This window comes from Cavia porcellus, unplaced genomic scaffold (assembly GCF_034190915.1).
Source record: "Cavia porcellus strain 051 isolate PalLab524CR breed Dunkin Hartley unplaced genomic scaffold, mCavPor4.1 scaffold_14, whole genome shotgun sequence".
Classification (NCBI taxonomy): Eukaryota; Metazoa; Chordata; class Mammalia; order Rodentia; family Caviidae; genus Cavia; species Cavia porcellus.
The window spans coordinates 44,888,603-44,915,172 of NW_026947497.1; the positions used below are offsets into that span (position 1 = coordinate 44,888,603).

The window sequence follows — 26,570 nt, forward strand, 5'->3', positions numbered from 1 at the left end:
TAAGGGGGGTAAAATTCAAATGGGTTGGTGGGAAATGGGAAGAAAATTGACCTGGGTATTGAATGGGCCCAGAAGGAGAATTTTTTTTTCTATATTTACTATGACTACAAAGCCCGGCTGAGTTGTCTATGACTTTTGTCTGGGAAGTGTTTTTTATTAAAAAAAAAAAAAAAACCTTTGAAGAGTTCTAAATTGCAGAATATGAAAGCATAAATCCAGTTGGGTAACATGGGAAGAAATTTAGAACTGTGGAAATTATTTTCAAAATTTATTTGCTTCCTGGGAGAGAGGATGTATCTTAATACCTTTACAAAAGAGAAGTCAAGTGTGATGTGCCATTAGCATTTAAGGCAAAAGTGAGACTTCTGTAACATTGAGTAAGAGGTCTTTGTTTCTACCTGAAGTTTCCTATCTAGAGTAGCTCTGCTTCAATCAGAGGTATGTACAATTCCCTTGACTTACGCTGTGATTGGTATACCTAGTTTCATAAAGTAAGACAAGCAGTGACTGAGAAACTAGAAATGAAAAAAAGTTTAAGTTAGTACTGAATTCCCCGTGGAGGGTCTCATCCAGACACTGGGCAGTATGGCACATGGATGCCAAATGAAAGACAAAGAGAAAGTTCTGCAGGTAGGGAACTCTGGGATGACCCAGTGTTCTCTGTGGGACAAAAGACCTCTTCTCCAAAAGCTAGGGGATTTTTTATTGGTATGCATCAGGGAGAGGTAGGTGGGATCATGGCAGAGTGCATAGGGAAAAGAAACTTGGTAGCTGTACCAAGCACGCAGGGGTTCATTTAGCAATGCACTGGTAGTTTTGCTATATGCAAGGCTGCCCCCTTTACTGTCCAGAAGGTAGAATTCTTTCTGAGTCCCATGGCCTCAGCTGAGATGTTATTGCATGTCTTAGCCCTTTCTTTGTACTGTCTGTCAAGTCAACACTGAGGCAATCCTTACCTGTGGGTTGCTGCTTTAGTATTAATGAGACCCCCACTGCCTTCGTTGGACTTGATAACATTCTTGTAGCCAATTAAGGGAACATTTGCTTCAATATAGCCAGCTCTGGATATGTGAGTGAATAGGGTGAAGGAAAGGTCAGGGACAGGTTGCGGCAAGGGCTTCCTTTCTCAGGAGAAAGCATCCAGGCGATTTCAGTTAGCATAGCTAGTGTATTGTTTTTAATCCAGATTGTTCATTTACTGTCTCCTACCCAACATGAACGTTTTTTCTTTTATTAACATGTTTGTAGCACATAATGATTACATTCTGGAGGGCACAAGTACATGTACATAACACATGTCAGTTTCTGTCTTTCGCCTCTTCCCTTTTACTTTTTCAGCATCAGATTCAGTTATTTAAAAGACTTTATAAAGTTAATTACCATATACAGATTGAAAATCAGACTAATAGGCCAAAAATCTTATAAAACAAGTAAGACAATTCAACATGTAGATTTTTAAGTGTTTGATAATTAAGGGTTTTCTAATGTTTTATTTTCTTGTCATTACATTTTGTCACATGGTGTGACAGATGGTCTGAGATTCTTGTCATGTATATACACACATGTAAATATTTTTGTTGTTGAGTGTGTAACTGAATTGCTCAAGTTAGTCTTGAATCTTGGGCTTAAGTGATCCTTGAACCTCAGCCTCTTGTGGAACTGGGACTATAGGTGTGTACAACTGTACCCAGCTTCGATGTTGTATTTTATAAGAAAAAGCTATTAACTGAATAAGGTGCATCAGTGATCTTTTTTATTTAGTTCTAATTAACATGGGGCTGGGAATTGAACCTAGGGCTTTACCAGGCAAGTGCTCTACCACTGAGTTACAGTATTTTGCAAGTTATAAATCCAGGAGATAGAAGAAGACAGAAAAAAAAGCAAAGAGGATGTTTTGAGGGGAAGCCTGGAGGTAATAACGCAGGAGGCCAGGAAGTCAGGCCTCACTGAGGCAGGTACACAGAAGATTGGGAAGAGGCACAGAGGTGAAGCAGGGAGATGAAGACGGTTTGTAGAACAGGATTGCATTCTACACAACTCACTGCATTTGAGGAACTCAGTTTCTGTTTAACTTTAGAATATCTGGAGAGATGTGGCAGCCTCTTGGGGTATGTAAGAGCTAGTAAAAACAAAAGAGGCACAGTAATTTAGGGGAGAAAAATCTCTGAGTACCTGCCTTCACGCAGTCTAGTAATATTGGCCAGCTCTATCTCTTGTGGGTTGCTGGCTCTGGGATTGTTAAATTGTTAGCTTTTGCCCTGGGTCAGGATTTGACCCACTGAGAGGTTCCCCATCAGAGCAGCAGAATTAAAAATAAGTAGTGGCTGTGGATGGCTGAAGCTATGAGTGAGGGAGAAAGGGTAGAAAGAACAGTCTGCCTTCTACATGTCCCCTGAGTGAATAGCAGCACATCCCTCATGAACCCATAACCTTTGGTTGAACCAAAAATTCAGCAGTGTAATTGTGTAGGAAGGCTCTTGGGGCCAGGATTTGACCTTGTGACTCTTGTAAGGCTTTGGATTATGGCCAACCCAAAATTGGTTATATTGAATTAGAACTCGTAGCTTCTGGAACCAGGTAAGGTCATTCTCTCAGGGTGAGCTTGATCCTGTCAGATGCAGTGGATCCCACAGGCAGCTCAAAGGTTGGAGAAGGCCGTTTCTCCACCCGTCAGCTCTTTTATCTTCCCCTTCTGCCCAGCCAGCCCTCCCTAAAAACTACCAGTTCCTTTGAAGGAATGTTCTTCCTGAAGCTTCTGCCTAAAGCAGCAATTTTTCCCCTCTTTCGGGTTTGAATGAAATTCTTTTCTGTGAACAGGTATTTAGCATCTCTGTGAAGAATACAAACCACCCTGGCTGTGGGTATAACCTTATATAAATGAATACTTAGTACATATTACTCCAGGAGAGTAAATGAACTGGGAAGTAAAGTGAATCTGTCAGCCATTGGCATCACTGGAAGCATTAAGCTCTGTACCTTCATGGAGCACTGAGCCAGGGATGGTGTGAAACACGTTAGCAGATGTGACTTCCGCCTTTGGAGACTGAGGGCGCCATTTGTGAGTTCATTCTTGTGTGACGTGTGAAATTTACCTCTGTTGTTTTTCTCAGCTGACAAAGAAGTAAATTGGAGGTGAAAAATTATGGTGGCTGGCAGAAGACTAGCATGCCAGTGAACTGGACTCAGGCCACCATCTTTGCCATGCCCTGTTCCTTTTCCACTGAGCCATTGGAAATACTTTTAAAATACTGCATTGTACATTTAAAGAGATGCACTTTCTGCTCACTTTTATATATCTCTGTCTGGAATGTTATGATCCGTTTTGCAAACATCAGTTTGGTCAAGGGTGATTTATAACTTTCTTGGTTGGACAGGAACCTTTAGGAAGGCCAGGTATGTTTTCTTACAACTGCGAGTGTCATTAGTTCATCCTAGACAAAGAGGGGAGAACTGTTCTGTCCCACTTCCTCTCACCCTTTTCTTTTCTGTGCCCCAGAATACCTCCTGCTGCTTTTAGCTTGCTTTCTTCGTGCGTGGCCTGTGGCCCTCCCTGGCAGCATTAGGAAAAGAATCTGATTTAATGTTAGGTTTATAGAAAAGTTGCACAAATAGTATGGAGAATTCCTAGTGTATGTTCCCATAATGTTAACTCCTTACTTAGCCTGCCAGCAGTCTGATAGTGATTTTCCTAGAGAGCATTTTTTGAACTATAAAAATATTTTTCCCCTAAGGTTCTTGCTCTTTGCAGGATTGCAGATAATATGGAGCCAGCAATCTAGGAGTGGGCTTTGGTAACTTAAAGTTTTATTTCTTGTAAGACTTTTTTAAATTTTAAAAAAGTTCTAATAACAGCAGTAGGGGATCTGAAGGCAGTGGTTTCTAGTGATTAAACTTTAGCTGTGGTAGAATTTGAATGTAGAAGTTATTTTTGACGTAAGAATCCTTGCTGGGGCTCTTGAAATGACTGTTTATTGATTCTTCACTTAGCATTTAGTAACTGCCCCGTAAGTGCCAAGTGCTGTACTAATCTTGAGATTGTGAATTGAATTTCAAGATACAGCTTTTGCCTTTAAGAGTTTCTGATCTAGTAGAGAAATACACAGTTCTAAAACTATGGAAATGTGAAGACCCTGAAAAGCAGCCTGAGCTGACAAGTCTTCCGCCCAGAGGAACACTCTTTGGAATTGGTATTGTTCTGTTCAACTCAGACTTAACAATTAAAATGGCTAGCTAAATTCAGGGTAAATCGATAATAAGGTGTTTCCTGTGAGGTAGAGTTAGTTTAGTCCTTAAACGCACCAGTGTACTGATTGTGGTTATCTTTCCAGCATCTTTTCATCCCCCTTTTTCTCAGGAAGTGAAACGCTTTTATTTCACAGTTGTCTTTTTTTTTTTTTTTTTTTTGGTTGTTTTTTTTTTTAATTTTATTTAAGGAGAAAAGAAAAAAAAAGCAGGGAAAGGGTACAAGTTATACAGATTTACAGAAAAAAAATGAACAGTAGGAAATCACTAGTTAATGGATTACATATTGTCATCTTAGAAATAATTGTTCAAGTCACAAAATTAAAGCTTGTAAAGTGGACATTCCATCAATGATACTGCAAACAGTTCTGTTCATTGATCCAATAAAACTCTGTGATATCATTTTCTATCTTATACACTTAAATATACATGCAGTTATATAGTTTAGAGCACTTTCTTTTCCTCTCTTTTGTACCATGACTATTACACATTTTGGGTTTCATTGCTCCCACGGTTCTTATTACTTTTTTGGAAGAGAGTAAAACCAAATGTGACATAACAGAACAGAATCGGTCAAGTCAAAAGGGTGGACATAATAGATAATGTAAAAACATAATACAGGTGATCAACAATGGTTACCATAATGTCTCCCGCTATCTCTAATAGAATTGCCTATATCATTAGTTATAATACAATTGAACAAAACAGTAAAGAATAAAACCGACAAAACCAAAACATTGGAGACATTGTAGGTCTTCAAAAGTAGCTAAAAGTCAACAAGAATGGGCGTCATAATGAATCTCATTATCTTCACAGCTGATGCCTAAACTTTCGAACCTGATACTATCCAGCAAAACAGAATAGGGGAACATCAGTTAAAAACCAGATGGTGAGAGTAATACAGGGCTTTAAATCAAGGTAATGAAAAGTCAAAATGGGTTACTATAATATATCCTGCTATTTTTTTCCTTTAATTAAAAGGATAAAGATAAAAAAGTAATTAATGGAGTGGAGATTGAGATAAAAGAGGGCATAACAACGAAACAGCGCAGATCAAAACATAACCATTTAAGCAGAATAGTGTTTCACCACCAGATAATCCTAACCTAAAAGTAGTTACCATATTGTTTCTTTCTTTGAAATCCTTGAGTACAACTTCGTATACTGTAGCATTAAGTATATCAAAACAATGTAAAACCATTCAAGAGAATGACAGCATTACAGAGTATTTAGAATCGACTAACAGAAAATGAACAATGGTTTCTGTATAATCTCCTTGTCTTTAAAAGGTTTTTGCTTATACTATCATACATAATAAAATCCAATAAGATACAGCCTATTTAGACCATTGGAGACAGAAGGACAAAAGCTAGATGAGACTTCAAAACAAGATGATACTAAATCAGTATTACCTATTAAGATGTCATTTTCTCCAAAATAGCTGTTCCTATCATCCAATCTTCTCTGCCTCATTTCTGTTAAGCTCTTTTTCTGTCAGTAGCTGTCAGTTTGTCTTCTTCATTTTGTTCTCTGCTCCATTTGTTGTGGCCTCCCCGCCACTATTTCTGGGTTCTTTGTATTTTTCTTTTTTTAGAATATCCTGCAATACTTTCTGTAGAGTTGAATTGGTGGTTGCAAATTCCCCCAGTTCCTCTTTATCCTGGAAGCACCTTGTTTTTCCATCAATTTCCAGGGACAGTTGTGCAGGATATCTCAATCTTGGCTGGAGATTATTATCTTTCAATGCTTGAATTATTTCCCCCCACGCTCTTCGTGATTTGATGGTTTGTGCAGAGAAATCTGCTGTAATTCTGATGGGTGTTCCCTTGTAAGTGGTCTGTTTCTTGTCTCTTACAGCTTTTAATATTCTGTTCTTGTATTGAATTTCTGGAATTTTTATTATTATATGCCTGGGTGTTGCTCTGTTTGGGTTGTAGGTAGCTGGGGTCCTGTATGCCTCATACATCTGAGTATCTTTACCTTTTGCTAAATTAGGAAAATTCTCCTGGATTATTTCTGTGAGTAGCTTTTGTAGTTCACTTGTTTGCATCCCTACTTCTTCTTTTATGTTCTTAATCCTTAAGTTATGGATCCTCTTATCATCTTCTTGTCTTTGTATTATTGCTGTTTGTTTCTTTGTTATTTTTAAGAAGTTTTTCATTTCATTCTCCCATATTACAAGTCTGCCCTCCAGTTCAGATAGTCTGTCCTTAGTTTCTTTCAAGCTGTTATGCCAGTCTTCGATAGACTTCTTAGTATCTTGGTAGTCCCTTTGAACCTGCTTCACGTATTCTATGCTTTCTCTGTTTTCTCCATCAAACAATTCTCCCCTTTTTTTCTGTTCTTCCATTCCACCACCTGTTTTTTCTTGGGTGGTGCTTAGCATTTCTCTAACTATTCTGCATACTTCTAGCTTCAGGTCATTGATAACTTCATTCCTGAATTGGTCTATGAGGCTCTCTATATGGTGCCTTATGTGTATTGGTGCGGTGTCTGCTATTGCCTGTTTCTCAGAATTGGGGGCCGAGGAGCCTTTCTTGTTGCTGCCTCTTCCCATGCTGCCTCTTCTTCTCTGTTCCTTATATATGCAAGCTTATATAAGAGGCCCAGCTTCTCTCCCAGTCAGCCACAGCCTGATCGAATTGCGCCAGTTAGGTGGTCCCGCTCACCGCTGCGCACCAGGGAGTTACGGACCAGGCAGCCTACGCGTCTCCCCTCCCGGCCACCGTCAGGCTCTGGGATCTGGGTTGGGACAGTCTACCAGGTCCGCCGGCAGCGTCACGCAGGCCAGGCACTTTTCACCAATCCCGCCCGAGAGGGGGATGTGTGGCTGGAGTCGCCACCGCGCCCTGCTCCCGCAGGACTGCTCAGGCCCAGAAAGTCCTCTGCTGGAGTCAAACTGTGGTAGAGTGTCAGTTTCTCTCACTCACCTCACCATAAGTCAGTGCACGCCTCCCTGCCGTTCGCAGATTGCCGTTCTCAGAGCTTCTGCACGTCTCTCCCCTTGCCGAGCCGCTGTAGAGGCAGCCAGCCGCTGTGCGGCGGGAAACCCAAATCGCGGCTTACAATGGCGCGGTTCCAGCCTCCACACCGAGTCTTTTCTGTTCCTGTTTTAGCACCAGGACTGCATTCCAAGTTGGCTTCTCTCAGCCCAGTTCGTTCCTGAGTCAGCAGAGCATATCTCCACCTGCTTATGTCTCCTTAGTCCGCACCATTCCTGGCTTCTGAGCCGAGTCTTTCAGAGAGCCGCCGGTAGTTGCTGTTATCTGTCCGCCATGTTCTCCCGGAAGAGTCAAATGGCAACTTAATTGTGTGTACTGAGCAATTGGCTAGATCTTACATCTTTGACATCCTCCATAATATATTAAAAGATCACTGTGTGTCTTTCCGGTCTGCAAGAGTCCTTCCATGAGGCCTGTAGGCCGTAGAAGTCTCAGTAAGCAGTCTAGCCGGGACAGAAATTCTCAGCACTACGTTGTGGTCAGGGCAGCCATGACACCGGAAGTCCCCACAGTTGTCTTTAAAACCACAAAGACACTATTTTTTTTCATATTTTTTATTAGCACATGTCTGTTGTGCATAATTTCATTCCTTGTGTGGAGCTGGTGTTTGCACATAACACATCTTAATTTCTTCTTGCATCTCCTTTCTCTCCCCATTCATGCCCCTCCATCCTCTATCTCTTGATCCACTACCCATTTGAGAAAGATCTATCTCTGCTTCCTCTTATCATTTATTTTGTTGCTTATTTATAATTTGGGTTTCTCATATAAGAGAAACCATGTGACATTTAAGCTGACTTTTTCATATAACACATTAGTATTGATACCTGTACTTCATAGGAAATGATTATATAGATTGTCAAAGGAAAATGTATCCCATTACATGGTTTCATTGAGGTTCCTTGGAAAAAACTCACATCTGTACTGATTCTTAAAACAAACTATTCCATCACTGCATTTTTAGTTCAATGTATATATTATTATAATAAGTATGTATTCTTAGTTTTCAAATTTAATACTGTACATGTAGGCTGGCTTGTCACTTCCTGTTACTTCGGTGGTTCTTTATTCTGTTCTTCAGGTTGAGGACAGACATGGCTTTCTCTGAGGTCTTTCTTGAAGACATTCCAGGAGCAGAGGCACATCACCATCATAGGAGATCATAAACTCCGTCTTTACAGTGCCAGTTGAAATATGCTTTCAGTTAGGATGTGTCTCTTTTAAAGCACACAATGTTGAACCAGTTGATTGCATTCCATAAACTCAGACATATGTCTTTCCAAGTTAGTGCAGTATGGAATGATCCTGGTTAGCATAGCTCTGCAGTCAAAGTAGACAGCTGATGGGCAGGATTGGAAAAATGTGAGGGCTGATATTATTGTAACCAATAAATATCCTGTTGTATTGGTACCTGGGTCTTACTTTCAGTTAGAGATACAACATGAGGCAAGGCAAATGGTTTGCTAAATATAAACCTGTGATGCAAACACTCCTGGCACATTATATAACAGTCTAGCATCATCAGGAAGCCCCACAATTGAGATACCAATATGGTTGTCAACATGGAGAAATTTTTTTGATGAGCTGGAAATTCTGACTGTGTCCTCTTTAGTACATCCAGTGCTGCTTGTGTTTCTGGTTTCAGTCCAACTGTGGCTGAACCTTGTTAAACAGCCTCCATTGCATAATCAGTTTGTTGACTCCTGCTGTGAGGGCTTCAAACAGTGCCATCATTGTCATACTGGTTGTGAAACAGTTTCCAGAGGGACCTAGACGTGAGGCTTCACAGCCTGTTTCTGTGCATATCTTTACATTTAAAGAACAAACATGTAGCTAGACAAGATGTTGCATGCCTGTAATTACAGCCACTTGGGAACATAGGCAGGAGGATAGCAAGTTTGAGGCCATCCTCATAAGAAGGTAATAAGGGCTAATCATGTAGCTCAGTGGTAACGTTCTTGTCCAATATGTGTGAGACTTACGATTCCATCTCAGTACCACAGAAACACAACAAATCTAAAATGCTATTAGGTTTGTGTTTATTTGTGTATATACATATATTTCCATGTCAAGTATTTTTCATGGTTCTTCAACATTTTGTATGAACATTTTTTATCATGAGAGATTTCAAACATCAAGTTGGAGGAATGCTACAGTAGATTTATACCCATAATCTAGATGTTTTGACATTGTTCTATATTCTGTCATTCTCTTTATACATTAATACATCTTAATTTTTTGATATATTTCAAAGCTAGCTGACGTTAACTGTGAAATATCCTCTATGTGCTCCAGTATACTTATCATTAACTAGAGTTAAATATTTGCAGTTTTTTGATACAAAGTTTGTACTTGATGAAATGCATGCCTATTCAGTGTATGTCTGCTGAGTTTTGACCAGTATATACATCTGTGTCACCTAGATGTGAGACACAGGACAACATCATTGTCACCCGTAGTTCCTATGTGGCCCTTTCCAGTCCTCTCTGTCTGCTTCCAGGGGTAACAGTTTTCTCACTGTAGGTTAATTTTGCCTGTTCTGTGATTTCATAATGTACTTTTGTGTATACTATGTACCTTTTTGTATGGTTCCTCTTTCAGCATATTTTTGAGATTTATCTGGGTTGTTGTATGTTTTGGTGGGGTTTTCTATTGTTGTTGCTGAGTAGTATTCCAAGAATGTATGAATATATGAGTTTCACTATGTTCCTATAATGGGCATCTGGGGTAATTTTATTTTTTTTAGCTATTACAAATAAAACTTCTGTGAACATTTTTCTTCAAGTTTTTGTGGTTGTGTATGTATGTAGCTATATTTATACACAAATATATTAATGTAATAATGACATTTCTATATGTGTGAATGTACACATACACAAACACATGTATGTATGTATGTATGTTGCTTTTGGGTAAATACCTTGATCATTTGATTTTAGGTAGAATCACTTGATTTTAGGATGGATGCGTGTCTAGCTTTATAAGAAACTGATAGGCCTGTTTCCAAAGTGGTAGTTCTGTTTTACTTTTCTACAAATAATGAATGATTGTTCCCACGTCTTCATGTCCTCGTCATGTGAATCTTTTTAATTTTGTTTATTCTGATTTGGTGTGTAGTGACATTATGATGTTGAATACTTTGTATGTGCTTATTGACCATTTGTGTATCTTTCTTTGTTAAGCGTCTATTTAACCCTTTTTATTTTCATTTTAAAAATTGGGTGAGCTTTATGTGGGCACCATTCCTTTGTCAGGTAAATGTTTTGCAACTTTTTATTCCCATTTTGTGACTTGCTTTTTATTTTCTTAATAATGTTCTTGATAAGAAATTAAATTTTGACAGTTTTTCTTGTTACCATTTTCTGTAACTTGAGAAAGTTTACCCATTCCCAAGACATAATCATGTTGTCCTTTGTTTCCTGTAAAAACTTTGATTTGAGATTTTACATATTATACCTCGTTAGTTTTTTCGTATGAGTGATGTGAGATGGGGGGTCAAGATTAATATTTTCTATGGACATCCAGTTATATCTTCACTGTTTGTTGGAAGGCAATTTTATTTAGTGCCTTTATTGAAAATAATGACTATATATATTGAGGTTTATTTCTGGAGTGCTCTCTTCTGTATAACAGCTCCACTTTGAATAGCTTCATATGTTTTTTAATAGTTTTATATAGTATTATATGGATGTTCCATAAGTCACATGAAATTACTTTTATCATTGTTGAACATTTTGAAGTTAATATTTTTTGTTATTAAAAGCAGTACTGTGTTATGTAATCAATCTTTGGTTAGGTGCAGCAGTAGAAATAATTTACAAATAAACTTCAAGGCAAGCATTCTCAAAGCAACGCTACTGCTTAACTTTCTGTAGTATACTGTAATTTTTACTTCTGTGGCAAATGAGAGAGCTTGTCGTTTGCAAGAAAGCAGAGTGACTACCGTGACTGTTACTCATGAAGTGCTTGTCAGCTGGGAGAACAAAGTTTACTTCGCTTCTATTAGTTAACTATCAATTGTAGTGAAATACTTGAGCGTATTAACTATACTACGAGAGGGTTTATTTTCGCCCAGGTTTTGGAGGCTCTGGTCCCACATGGCTGGGTTCCTCGTGTGGTACCAGCACTGGTTAGCAATGGTGGGGAGTGTGTGGCAGAGCAGACTGCTTATTACTTCACGAGCCAAGAAGTTGAACCAGTGATAAACAGGAAGAGATCAGGTCCCACAGTCCCTTTTGTGGGCTTGCCCTCGATGACCCGGGGACCTTCCACCAGGTGCTGCCTCTTAAGAGGCTCTACACCTCCCAGCAGTACCATGTGAAGGACCAAGCCTGTAACACATGGACCTTTGAGGGACGCTTATCCAAACCAGAGCAGCTTTTAAATGTCACTTTTGGATTGTTTCTGTTATGCGAACAACTAAGGTTATTAAGAGTAGAAAAGTATAAAAACTAAAAGCTGCAACAGGACTTTCCTAAAACTCACTGTTTTCTATGTCAGCAGATTGCAAATGAGAAGTAGGTATTTATTTGACCAGTTGAAGGCTTTTTGCTCAATCATGGAAGCAGGGCAGCAGTCACGACTCATCCTGTGAATGCTGTCAGATGTGAGAGGTTATCTGTCTTAAGCTTTTTATTATGATAATCAGAAAGACATATACTTGTTTAAATGAACCCTGAAGTACAGGGTTTTATTTTATATGGGTATATAAATAAAATTATACCACTGTGTGAAGTGTTTGTAAACATTTAGCTTCCTTATATGATCATTTATCCACTTAAGGAGCAATTTGCAGTGGAATGACCACTGTCATTTTCATTTTAAATATTTGTAAATATTTCTTGGGAAAGATGGATTTTAAGAGATAAAGTTATTTTGAGCAAATATTTAATATTTGTTCACATTCTTTTTCATGTGAACAGTGAAATAATTATACATCATTATCTTTTAAGAGGTTTCCTTGCATTTACTATAATAAAAATTAATATCTGTGATGGCAAGACTACTGTACTGGAAAACTACAATTTTTATAAATTATTTTATCATCTCTGCAGACTAATCAAACTTTGATTGCTGCAACTATGTCAAGCCAGATTTTGGCAAAGTGGAAAGATAGAGGGCTATACCCAGAGCACTGTCACTGGAATCCTGTGTAAGCATGGCCTCTCCAGACTTCTACATTGCCTTTTAATTTGTCAGTAAATTAGAGATGTCTTTCTGTGCCCTATCAGTTATTTTTAACCAAGTAAAAAATTCTTCTCTGTCTGAAGTTTTCATTATCAGACTGTGATCTACCTAATTATCTATGCATGATATCTATTATTTATCTGTAATCTAATATTACATAAATTAGAATATTCTGGAGAGCTAGCTCCTTTTTCAGTCCTTTCTCTTTTCTGCAGGCTAGCATGCACAATCACAATGAAATGAATCAAAAATTCTTTTACCCTTCATTCCAGCCCCAATACTGACTCAAGCCTTCATTGCTGACCCAGTGTATAGATTCTTGTGGGGAGAATCTACTCTAACCCAGAACCCAGATTCAACTTGTGAGATGGTTTAAGAGATAATTGTTGGTTTTAGTTATATTGACCTTAACATTTTTAAGGTGTGTCCTAGAGTGAATTGTAGGTGTCTTGGATTGGACTTAATCTTTGAATATTCTTGATAAAAAATTTCTCCTTTTCATGGAACCAGCTGGGCATCCTCGCAGCTATTTTTAATAATTTTTTTGTGGTCCTGGGATTAAACCCACAGCCTTATACATACTAGGCAAGTACTTACCACTTTAAACTGTGACCATTTTATTTTATTTATGAGACAGGATTGTTTTATTTTATGGGAAAAAGTAAAATAAAATTTCATAATAAAGTAATAGAATAACAATAGCTAATACATTGTTTAGTGTTATCTTTAAAGTAGTTATTCAGAGTACAAGATATGGGCATTAAAATTTCTCTAATTGATATTAGCACAAACCTTTTTCAATGAACTAAGAGACACTAATAGTATAACTAACCTGCATTTTTTCCCTTTTCCCTTTCTCCCATCCTAGATCCATTTTCCTTTTGAATAATTTCTTCCCATTTCACAATATGTATTGTGCATTTTAGACCTTATTTACTCTTTCAGTTTCTTAGAACAGGAAGACAATATGATGTTTACACATGTGAGTTTGATTTATTTCACTTATGAGTATGGTCTCAAGTTGCATCCATTTACCTATAAAAGTTTCAAGTTTATGGTCCTTTATGGCTAAGTAGTACTCTATTGTATAAAAAGACCAAATCTTTTTTATCCATTGCTCAGTTGATGTACATTTGGGTTGTTTCCAAGATTTAGCTATTACAAACTGTACTGCTATAAACATGAGTGCAAATATATCTCTATGGTATGATATTTTTAATTCTTCTGGTAAGATAACCAGAAGTGGGGAATAGCTGGCTCAAATGGAACCTCTAATCCTAGTTTTTTTGAGGAATCACCACATTGGTTTCCACAGTGATCATATCAGTCTACACTCCCACCAACGTGGAGAAGGGTTTCTTTTTCCCCACAGCCTCTCCAGCATTTATTATTGGTTAATTTTTTGATGATAGCCATTCTTTCTGGGATGACATGGACTCTCAGTGTTTTTTAAATTTACATCTCTCAAATGACCAGTGATGCTGAACATTTTTTTCATATGTTTGCCATTTGTATTTCTTCACATGAGAAGTGTGTATTGATTTCAGATGCCCAGTTTTGGAGGAGACAGGATCTTGCTGAATTTTTCAGACTAGCCTCAAACTTGCAATCTTTCTGCCTCAGCCTTCTGAGTAGCTCAAATACAGACATGTGCAACCATGACTTTTTTTCCCTCAGTAACTGTTGATAAAATGTGTTATATGCATTTTTCTTTCCCTGTTCTCTTTCTAAATAAAAGCTAGGAGATTGTATGCTTGAAATTCTAAAGCAGAAGTTTAGAAATTTAGAATTAAGAGCACTGTTCTCCCTATTTCCTTTACACTGCACTCTTTCGCATGCCCCTCAAGGAGAGTGTGTTGGGTTTTGTGATCAGTTTTGGTGTCTGATGTTTGTGATTTTCTCGGGGCTGACTTATGCTGCTAATGAGCGAGATCGTTTATCCTGTATTAGCTATTACACATTGTAGTTTAGGCATGTGCTGAATAAATAATTGATTGGCCAATGGCAGGTAGAGAGCGGCAAATGCAGTTTCTTTGTTGCCATGGCAATGTTTTTAGTTAAGAGGCCAGTCATTTGGATCACATAGATGTGGCACATGTGACATAATTGCCTGTGGTTGAGGCAGTTGGAGAAGAAACTCAACTTAAGAAGAGGAGGCATTTTGAAGCAAATTAATGTATACTGCAGCAAGTGAGCTAACATTGTGGAGTGATGTGTTCTTTTCTATTAGAAGGCTCATTGTCAGCTAACATGTCAGCATAGAATCAAGTGACAGATTTGTTTACTTGCTAACATAGTGAGATTTCATCTTTTATTGTATAAAATGGTTATTGTGTGGCGTGTATGTTCTTCCCTCTATCTTCCTTCTGAATGCTCACTATAAGAAAAATTGATGCTACGTGTATTAGGCATTCTGAAGGGAAAGGGCAATATGTTTTCTCCATTTATTCTTCATTTTTAAGAAATCAGAAGCCCTTAAAAGGTTTGTTTATATATTATTTCAACAAATATCTATTGAGCATTCATCTAGGGGCTTGTAGCAGTTTGAGGAACAGTGTGAGCACAGTGGACGTGGTTCCTGCCCTCACAGAGGTGAGGCTTTGGTAATCAGTGCCCATTTACCTTTGGGCTCCTATTTTAGCACTGTCTTTTGCCTTACAGAGAATTTTCTCAGTGTGCATTTGGTAAGTTCTTTGAATAGTTTTGTTTCCTCCTACTATATAGCTTTTTAATGCTTTACTCCCAGTGGCTTTCTTAGCAGTACCACTTGTCAACACAGAAGTAAATGAGAGCTGTGGTGACCTAAGGATGCGCTTGTCCAGTGATCCATATCTGTCCTGTCCTCTCTGCCAGCTCAAATTTGTGCCTCTGCCATGGCACCAGCTAAGCCAACTGCAGTCTCTTTGTGGATGTGATGCAATGAGTGTTCCATATGTTGTCTTGTTTTTGTTTTTTTTTTCTTAAATGTTATTAATATTGCAAATGTTGGAACAGGAACAAAGGAAAAACAAAAACAGTCACAAAACCTGAAAGCCCTAGCATCTTTATTTTACAGAGAGTCAGACCTACAGAAATTAAACATAACTAGTTAATAGAAAAATCAGGACTGCTATCCAGTATCTAGACTCTGAAATTCCTCCTTTTTTGTTCTCCTGAGCAGAATCAGCAGTAAATGCCATGTTCTCAACTAGAAGTTGGAACTTGTGACCATGGATGGTGAGTGGGAGGGCTGACGCCAGACGGACTGTAAACCTGCCCATAATGGTTTGTGACAGTGATTAGATAATGCAGAGCTAATAGGTGCAGTACTCTACCTCGAATTAATTTACACATCAAGCAGTTGGAAGCCCCTGTAGTTTCTGAAAAGAAGCTTGACATGGCCAAATTAACACTCTAGGGGAAATGCAAGAGATATTTGCTGCCTGTGTCCATATGGCTGGGGCAGGGGGACCGCTAAGGGTACCCTTGGAAGGAGAGTGTTACCTATGTGACACATACACACTCAAGGCTCTTTGATTTTGAGCTGAGATATTATAATCAATACATGACAGAAACAGGAATCAAATTCTCAAATGGCATGCCAGCTCCTTCTCTTTTGATCAAAGTGGGCTTTCTGGCTCTGAATTTTGGTGATTCTTTTATGTTTCATTTGTTGAAGGATTACTCCAGTATCACTTAACCCTTCTCCCATGCTTATATTACTCTATCCCTGATTAAAATAGATTGAAATTAGGAGACTTTTTTAGGGTAGCTTAGTGGTGCTTCCCTGAATCCCAGCACTTTAGGAGGCTGAGTCACATGTATCTCAAGTTTAAGCCCTGTGCAGTTTAGCAAGATCTTGTCTCAAAAAATAAAAAGACATGTGGGGATGTAACACAGTAAGAAGATGGCCCTTCCTCAATACTGCCAAGAGACCAGAGACAGAGAGATAGAGACAGAGACAGAGAGAGGTAAGGAGAGGGAGAGGAGAAACTAAATTCTGCAATTTATTGCAAGTACTCTGGAATGTAGTCTCAGATGGGGCTCAAATCAACAAAGGTGAGAGGCAGGACAGCCAGGCAGCAGGACCCACCCCTGAATTTCATTTTCCCTTTTCCCTCCCTCCGCTCTTCTTTCCTCCCCTCGTAGGGTCTTATAGTCTAGGCTGGCCTGGAACTTACTGTGTATTCTAGGCAGATCCTGAATGTTGAATCCTGCTTTGGCTTCCCAAGTGCTGGAATTACAGGTGTGTGTCACCACACCCGAGGTATTGAGGGGCAAAGAAGAAAACCTAGGCAGATACCTCCAACTGACTGAAACCCCCCTGGTTTGCAATTGTGGTATAAATACTTTGAAATGTCTTTATGACATAACGAGGAGTTAGATTTATTCTCTCCATTTTACCAGTTGCATTGTATAAAACAATTCAGATCTTTAGTTTTTAATTGAAGCTGGTATTTTTTTTTTTGCTCCCTTCTGTATTTTTTCCATCCTGTGAGATGATGGGGTTTTTTTTTGGCATTATGTTAAGAAGTTAAAGATCTGAAATGCTTTAGTACAATAAAAATGTGGATTTTTGTGTATTAAGAAATTATATTAATTTTAAATCATGTTTCTTTTGATTGTGCTTATACCCTTGTCAGAGATGTTTAGAAATGAATAACCTTGAGATGTTCAGACCGCTGAAGGTTTACTAACTTCAAAAATTCTGATATATTTATAGGCTGCAGAAAAGCACTCAGTGAAGTTTGTTGTGATTCAGTGCTTATCATCTTGAGCTATTGCCACTCAGTGCCAGAAGGGTATTGAATCTTGTACAGCGAGAGGATAGAATGAACACCGTATAGCTCCAAACAGAAACCCAAGTGTTGTTATCTCAGGTGTTTCTCATGACATATTGAGTGGACCTGGGCCAGTGGCTTTGGATCTGAGTTTTCTGCTTCCCTACCCTTGTGGGAAGTGAATGCTTTGTCAATACAGCAAGTGCTTTTGAGCCTGGTTCTTTTGGTAGCTGACGGAAAAGCTAATGAGAACAGCAGATTTCAAGTCTAGTTGAGTAGTGGTCTGATGAAAAATAAATCTGGATAAATTATGTTGTGGCCTGCTAGAGTAACCCTGTCTCCCAGCATGGTTTGATTTATGCAGGAGTGCTTCTCTGCTGCTGCTTTTAAACACACAGTAAACAAATTTTTGTGTTCTGTGTGGGTTTGAGAGAGGCATTAAAGCAGGTGACTATGAAATGTACATCAAGGGGATTGCTGAAACCCATTGTCCATTCTGTTGAAGTATAGGACGTTCATATTTAAGTCAGAAGACTTGAGGTGGAACAAATTGGGTTTGAACTGAGACAGCTAGTAAAATAAATGATAAATGGAAAAGAACCTCAGAAATGCTGCAGAGAAGCTGGTGTGGGAGTGGAGGCCAGGCCAAGGAGGTGAGTACTGGGCTAGGTTCTACGTCATGGCTTCTGCAAGATTAATGCAATTTATTAGTTTGACTCTCATTTTCAGAGTTTCAAATTTAGGTGAGGGGCAGAGGGAGGCTTTACTTTCAGATTTGGTTGTGGTTGGTTTAGGTTTTGTTTTGAGAGGGTGTGGTAGACTTTACTCATTGGTTAAACTATGTCTAAGAGAAAATGAGCAATATTTGCCTTTGTTTCAAATTTTTTTTTTTTTTTTTGGTACCAGGGATTGAACTCACGACCTTGTGCTTGCCAGGCAGGAGCTGTGACACTGAGCTGTATTCCTGGCCATTTCAAACTTCAGTATTGGAGTGAAATTTTTTTTCCACTTAAAGGAAGCTATAAGTACTAGCAAAGGCTTGAGAGCTTCTGGCTTTGGTGTTGCCTTTCTTAAAGATACCAGTTACTTATACTTGGTGTCTCACTCACCTTCATCGTCTACCCCCACTCCATTTGTTTCCTTTAGTATCTGTGAGAGGCATTGGGAGCCTTTCTCCACCAGGAGATTGGGCCATCCCTTACTCCCAGGCCATTCTCCAGGCATCAGCAGGTGGATGCATTTCCCAGCTGCCTCGTTCCTGGCAGCAAAGAATAGAGGTTGCCTCCTATGACCTCAGGTAGCAGGAAGATTATTGGTAGATCCTAGGAAAAGAGAACAGACAGGCTTCAGGAAGAGCTCAGGGGAACTGGACACCTAGAGGCTGGAATCCAGAGAGGTTTGGATGCTAACCAGTTATGGAGCCAGCTGCTGTCAGTGTGCGAGCTGCCCTCACTGTAACCCAGCCACTCTTCAAGTAGCCGCTCTGCCTCAGAGCCTATCCACTTCACTGCCTGCTGCCAGCTGGAGAGAATTTGGACGACTAAGTGAATGGATCTCTTCTCTGACATTTGAGCGTGCCATAGGTCGATGGCCAACTTAGGGATTAGTTGTTTCTAAATCAGGGTCCCACTTTTGACTCTGCAGGTTCCATTCCATATGACTAGAAGGCTGTGGGTGTTTGTGAGTTTAGCAGTTTAGTACAGGAAATGGTCATCTCAGGCTACCCCCAAGCAGTGACTGGGAATACTATCCATTTCCTTTAAAAGGGGCCATGGGCAGGCCACACCAGAGTGTTGTGAATAGCCGTCGGATGTCCATGGGATGCCAGTAAACAGGTTGTTATCCCATTGTGAAAGAGAGGAAACTGGGGCCAGAAATGGTGATGTACTTTGCCTAATGCTATAGATTTGGTGAGCAACAGAGCTGTGATTTACTTACTTTATTATTTTAGTTTATTAGTACATATGTGTAGTACATGACATGTCTTCATTCCTTTTCTCATCTCCTTTCTTTCCCTGCCTCCCCTATCTACCCATAAAGTTGGAATTTAAAGCTAGATTTATTTGATTCCATGAGGTTTTAAAATTTTGATTCTTTAAAGATAAGGCAGGTCTGTTGAAACATGAATAGTGCTGTCCCTTATTCTTGGGCCACCCTGTAGGATTTCAGACCTGTTTTTCTTAGTGCCTGATAACCTGGATAACTTCTCAAAGCCTCTAAGAAAAGACCTATGAAAGATTAAAAGTTTTCATGTATTAAGAAGAAATACCTAAAACTCAGTGCTTTGGAATCAGTGCTAATGTAGTACAAGTGCCTTAGAGGCTGGGTGGCAGAGTTCCCCTCTGAGTGAGGAAACACTGGATTTGAGCATTCTTGAAGATGTCCTGTCTGTACTGCTCATGTCCCTTCATAGGTTCTGTGTGGGGTCTTGCAGTTCCCCAGCACATGGAGTTTGGCTCTAGATGCAGAGGAGGGATTGGAGTGTGCACTTGTGGGATAGCTGGATAGAAAGCGTGCACTCCTCCTCTGGCTGCCCTTCCTCTCCTCAGGGAGACACCCTGATGCATTGTTCTTTCCTGTGCTACAGCCACACCTTTTCTCTTTGATTGTTTTCCCAGCCCTGGGAGAGATGGTAAGTTTCCTCTGGACTTTTCTAGTGGTTCACCTTTCAACTACTGTGACTGTTTTTAATCTTATAAGCTGTGCTTTGGGGAGATGTTTGTAATTGACAGCTGTGTCTCCTCCCTCCCCTCCTCCCCTCGTTTGACATTACCTCTTTAATGGCACTGTAGTGATTAACAGTATAGATTTTGGAGCCAGACAGACCTGGGGTCAATTCTCTGCTCTGACATGTTCTGATTGGGTGACCCCAAGTCTCTCTGAGCTTGGGACATGCAAAACAGCAGTTAATACAGTATTGACACTTGGTCTTGACTTAAGAAAAGTTATGTGCTGCTAATATTATAATAATAATCCTGGTAATTGTACTTTGTTCTCAGGGCTGTTAATACGTTTCATTCCCAAAGGGGGGAGCTCTTAACTTTGATCTGCTGCCACAAAATAATGACAGAAACCTTAATGTATGGTCTTTCTGTTGCCAACATAGGGGTTGAAGCATTTCAAGCATTATACACTGAATTTTGTATAAAGATAATTATTATGCTTCTAATGTAGTTGGGAGCTGAGGTGCTTTAATTAATGATGTGCCAGACACCCTTTCAAATAGGGTGAAGTATGATTTTTAAGGCCTTCCTCTGCGTGGTTGTAATTAGGGCATTTAGAATGCTGTAGCATAATGTCTCCTGATTTTCACACTTCCATTAAGCAATCAGAATTGAACGACCCAGGGACCAGGCTTTCACGAGATCAGGTTCCACTTTTTCAGGTGAAAGAGCCAGCAGTGGTTCCTGTTAATCTCCCCTCCTGTTTTTTCCCCATAACCTTTACTCACATTCTTTGTTTATTTAAAACAACACTGCTATACTTTCATTTTGAGGTTCTAATTTTTGTAGAATCTCTGCTGGCATTTTTGTCCTTTTTACTTTATGAACCAGTTTAGCTAGGTTTCTGTTAGAAAATAAAATTTTCATGTGGCACTGGCTATCTTGAAGTGGTAGAGATAATTAACAATGGAAATGAAAAAAAAATGAAATTAGTGCCATGAGAATCAAAAGAAAGGAGGAGAAGAGTAGAGGTAAAAACTTGAAAAGTGGGCATGTAGCTTAGTGGTAGAGTGATTGGCTAGCATGTGGGCGGCCCTGAGCTTGATCTCCAGGATTGTAAAAACAAAAACAAAAACAAAAGAAAACTTAAAATTTGACACAGAAAGGAACAATTGATTTTATGTAACTCTTCATTTTTATAGGTGAAGCTTCCTGAGGATGGGATATGCTTGACTTAGTGTTGTTTTCCTCATGCTTAGTACTGGTGCTGATGCAAAGCAGAATCTGTTGAGAGAATGATGGGCAGAGAAGGTCAGCTGATACTTGGTATAAATCACATTGGTGTCTGTAGGGACAGAGCCTGAAGGGCCCATTAAGAAATGTGTAAAGAAGGGAGTAAAGTAAGAAGGGGCAAGAATTTGAAAAAAAAGTCAAAAAGGAATAATGAAGGAATGTATAATAAAGCTGTAAAGTAGAAAATTAAATTATGTTCATCAGTAATTCACGTGGAAGGAACATAGAATATGTGGTACAGCAGTCTCCCCATTGTTTGGGCTATATCATTTTTTGGTTTTGCCATTTGATTGATTAAACCAGGATCACTTTTTTAAAAAAATTTTATTTAAAGGAAAAAGAGAAAAAACAAAACAAAACAAAGTGGTGTAAGGGTACAAGTAATGCAGAACTACAAAAAAAAAAAAAAACAGTAAGAAATCACCAGTTAATATATTACACATTATCATCTTAGAGATAGTTGCTCAAGTCACAGTATCAAAGCATACAAAGTAGACATTCAAACAGAGAGACTGCAAACAGTTGTGTTCAATGATCCAACCAAAGACATTAATATGGTCAGCTATTTAACACCCCTAAACACACTTGCAGTTGTATCCTTTAGAGCACTTTTTTTCCCTCTCTTTTTTACAACAAAATTTACACATTTTGGGTTTTATTAGTCCTTAGTTTTTATTACTTTTTTTTTTGGAGAGAATAATAAACTCAAATATGGCAAAACAAAGCTGTCAGTCAAAACCAAGGATAGACATAGTACATGATGTAAAAACAGAGTACAAGGTTATTAACAATGGTTACCATAATGCCTCTTGCTTCCTTAAAAAGAATTGTCTATCTCATTAGATATTATAAAGTTGAAAAAAACAGTAGAGAACAAGACCAATAAAACTTAAACATTGTAAACATTACAAGACTTCCAAAGGAGGTAATAGTCAAACCAGAATGGACATCTTAGTGAATCTTATTGCCTTCAAAGTAGTTGCCTATACCCTCAAACTTGATACTATCATATAGAATGGAACAGAGTCTAATCACTCAAAACAAGATAGTGGGAGTATTACAGGACTTCAAATCAAGTTAATAGGAAATCAAAAAAAGTTACTGTAGTATATCCTGCTAATTTTAAAATTTTTGCCCTTAATTAAAAAAATCATAAAAAATAACTAATTTTTTTAATGAATGAGGGAGAGATTGAGATAAAAGAGGACATAACAGCATAACAATACAGGTCAAAGCATGACTGTTTCAGCAACCTAGTGCTTCACCACCAAATAACCTGACTTAATAGTAGTTACCATAGTGTCTGTCTTTTTCCTTGAAATATTTGAATATAACTTCATATACTATAGATTCAAATATTTCCATATCAGGAAGCCCAGAATAAAGCCATTCCAATTAATAAGTGAAAACTTTATAAGGCTTCAAGGCCACATAATGGGGAATCATGATTACCACATACTTTTATATATTTGAATCATTACTTATATTAGCGAAACTATTCGGTATTCATACATGTGAGATTGATTTATTTCATTTATGAGTATGGTCTCAAGCTGCGCCCATTTATTGATAAATATCTCAATGTGATCCTTCTTTATAGCTGAGTAATACTCCATTGTATAGAAATACCACAGCTTTTTTTATCCATTCCTCAGTTGATGGACACTTGGGTTGTTTCCAAGATCTGGCGATTACAAATTGTGCTGCTATAAACATAGGTGCACATATATCACTGTGGTATGATGCTTTCAGTTCTTCTGGGAATATGCCTCGAAGTGGAATAGCTGGGTCAAATGGGGCTTCCAGTCCCAGCTTTTTGAGAAATCTCCAGACTTACCTCCACAAAGGTTGTACCAGTCTACACTCCCACCAACAGTGTAGGAGAGTTCCTTTTCCCCCACAGCCTCTCCAGCATTTGTTGTTGTTGGTTTTCTTGATCCTGGCCATTCTTTCAGGAGTGAGATGGTATCTCAGTGTGGTTTTAATTTGCATTTCTCTAATGACCAATGATGATGAACATTTTTTCATATATTTATTTGCCATTTGTATTTCTTCATCTGAGAAGTGCGTATTCATCTCAGATGCCCATTTTTGGATTGGATCTTTGAATTTTGGGGGTCTGAGTTTTTTTTAAATTCTTTACATGTTTTATACAAGAGTCCCTTGTCTGAGAGAGAGTTCACTAAAATCTTTTCCCAGTTTGTGGGTTTTCTTTTCACTATGCTGGAGATTTCTTTTGACATGCAGAAACTTCAGGATCACTTTTTAATAATTTCCCCCTTTTCCACTTTAGGTTTATAATTACTGTATTGAATACCATTAATTTGAAAACTCTCTTACTTGCTGTTAATGGAGATTATGTAATTTCTAATCCATTTACATTTGCCAGATCTTTTATACATAGCAGATCAGAAGGTAGAGCCTCAAATACCTTCATTCAGCAGGAATCTATCTATCTATCTATCTATCTATCTATCTTTCTTTTCTTTCTTTCTTTCTGGTACTGGGGATTGTGCATGGTGGACAGGTGCTCTACCGCTGACCTATACTCCTACCCAGATTTAGAGTTTTATGCCAGTTCTGCAGTGTGCTTTCTGCTAAGCACACTGAACCCCCTACCGTTTGTTTTCTCTGGCTGCTCCCACTGTGAACATCCAGCGGTGCCGTGGCCTCCTGGATAAAGATGGTGCGGGCTTCTTTTGCAGCTGGGCACTTTCAGGCAGCGTGATGGGTGACTTTTCCTGTCCTTGCTCCCTGAATTCTGACCCCTGAATCACATCAGAGAGGAAGTTGGCAGCTGAGTGTTTTAGAGTTTCCTGAGACGTGGCAGAGCCCAGAGCGACTGTCGTCTCCTCTCACCCTTCTCTTTTCATGTCCTTCGGGACATGGGTTGAAATCTTGGTGGTGTTTTGGTACATGCCTTTCAGTGATTGTTGCCTGGAAGGGGTGGAAAGACATTAACACGGGCTGGGACAGACATCAAGGAGCCAATTTAAGGGCTGTTTGTGGTAGCTTATAGGATATATTTCCTTTAGCCAACTGGAACACGCATTGTGACTTCTAATTATGTAGGTGTATAGAAAAATTAGTTTTGAAAATCCCTAAAGTATGCCTGTAGATCTGTTTACCAACCCATCCGTAATTATTTATTGATCATGCGCCATGTGATTAGGTCTGGTCCTATCAGAAAGAATAGTGAAATTTGGCCCAGGGTTTTTTAACTGTCATTCTGTTGTGCTATAGGTTATTAGGGGAAGCCCATTTACCCTGAAATCAAGACAGATAGCCTTTGGGAGTTCTGAGGGAAAATTCATCTGTTTTCTCTGTCGTTTTAAAGAAGGTGCTGCACTTGTACCTTCAGCGGTGGATTATGCACAATCAACGGTGATGAATGTATGAGCATTTGTAATTAGTCTTCATGCCCTCTGTCTAATGCAATCAGAAACCTATATCAGAGCAGAGACTTATAATCAATCATTCATCATCTTCTGAGGTGGTATAAACCCATTTGCTGTTAGCCTGTGACTTAAAATATCTGCTTTAGGGAATTATTATGTAACCAGGCAGATGTCTATAAACCAAGTGTATTTTGAGCAAGCAGACAATCTCAAACTGCAGATCACTGATTAAGTGTAATTGTGAGAGTTAAGATATCTCTGGCTTCCTGTCTGCACAAAGAAAACTTGTCAGCAGGCAAAAGAAAACAGCATTAGAGAAAGAAGAATGAGGCTGATATTGAGGAGGCCTCTGAGTTCTAGGCCCAGCTTTGCAAACCTGTTTCCTCATCTGTAAAATGAGAACTGAAATAGCTGCTGTAGAAATCCTCTTTGTGGTGTATTAAAGTTCTGTTACTTATAATAGAAACATCAACTATAAGCAACATTTTTGTGCCCTCTGATGTGTCCTGGGGACTGGGCTGCACTCCGTGCCTTATAGCAGGCACATAGAACCCACATGCTCCCATTGATACCCATATTCTTCTTAGGAGGTGGTTACTGTGGAAAAGCTACCTCTCGTTCCTTAGCCTGGGAGTTCTTGGTGGGGAGGCTGCTCTTCGTAAGTTAAAGCTTCAGAGATGTCAGATAGCAATCCTCAATGATGAGCTAAATAAAGATCATTGAATTTATGGAGTTTCCTGAAGAGGTGATTTTTGTTTTTCTTAATGGATCTGACAAAATTCTGCAATTTAATTAAAATTTACAAATTATATTTTCTAGTTTGACATCCAAATGATTTTTGAATTTTTTTGTAATTTTTATTTATTTTTATTTAATTTCATTTTTTTGGTACTGGGGATCAACTTACAACCTAATGCTTGCCAGGCAGGTGCTTATGCCACTAAGCTAAATCCCTGGTCTGTAATTTTTATTTTAAAGAGAATAAAGCCAAGCAAAACAAAACAGTGTAAGTAATACAGGACTTCAAAACAAGATAATAGGAGATTAACAATGGCCACCACCTTCCGAAGGAGATCCCCCATAGATGCTACATTGTGTATTGTTATCCACCAAATAGATGATCAGACTACTGGCTTTAGACTTGCCAAATCAATGAAACACTAAACAGTACAAGCATGAAATTGTATTTTACCTCAATAACTGTCATTGCAGCCTGTGTTTCTTTGAATCAGTCAGTTGCTTACAGCCAGGGTGAGGGTGGGAGGGTGGAGGTTGGCTCTTCTTGTTTCCCAGGGTATGACACTGACTCGAGGAAGGGCTTGCTTTTTGTTTACTTCTTGTTCTTCTCCCCTGCAGTCTGAAAATGGTGCCAACTCACAGGAAAAAGCATTTTTGTATTTTGATTTGCTGTTAAAAACGTTTTTTTTCTTCTTAAAAGTAAAATTCTAGTGAATCAAGAACAAGTTAATCCTTACTGTTGGTGGCAAGATTGGTGAGCGCAGAGAAAGTGGATCATTAATTACTGGTATATAAAGTGGTACAGCTTTTTGGACGCTCACTTACCTCAGAAAATTTCAGATGTCCATACTCTGTGAACTGATGTTTCATGCCTACATTTTTTCTTTCTTTCTTTCTTTCTTTTTGGGTACCAGAGTTGGAACTCACTGTCTCATGCTTGCCAGGCAGGCACTTATGCCACTAAGCTAAATCTCCGGGTCACACCTAGGGTTTTGATTGAAGGACAAAATCAGTGTTTGGTTAAGAGTGTTCCTGCACAATGACACTGAAAACCTGGAAGCAAACTAAACATCTAACCATTAGCATATTGGTTAAATGAACATAATGCTAATTATGTCATTAAAATGTCATGTATTGTTAAAGAAAAAAAGCATTCCTTATGCACAGCTTTTTTCCTCCAATAATTAAATGAAACATGATACTAGTGAGACTTGTTAGTTTAGAAACTTAGACTGTATATAGATAAACAAAGCTAATACAGTTAAAACACATAGACATTCTCATTTT

General features: G+C 38.7%; 1 protein-coding gene and 1 pseudogene across 4 annotated transcripts in view; one reads left to right on the top strand and one right to left on the bottom strand.

The window, feature by feature from the left end:
* Fhip1a (FHF complex subunit HOOK interacting protein 1A) overlaps nt 1–26,570 on the top strand; it is a 264,660-nt gene that overhangs the window by 113,400 nt on the left and 124,690 nt on the right. The window lies entirely within an intron of this gene.
* Nucleotides 8,445–26,153, bottom strand: LOC134478636 (proteasome subunit alpha type-1-like; annotated as a pseudogene).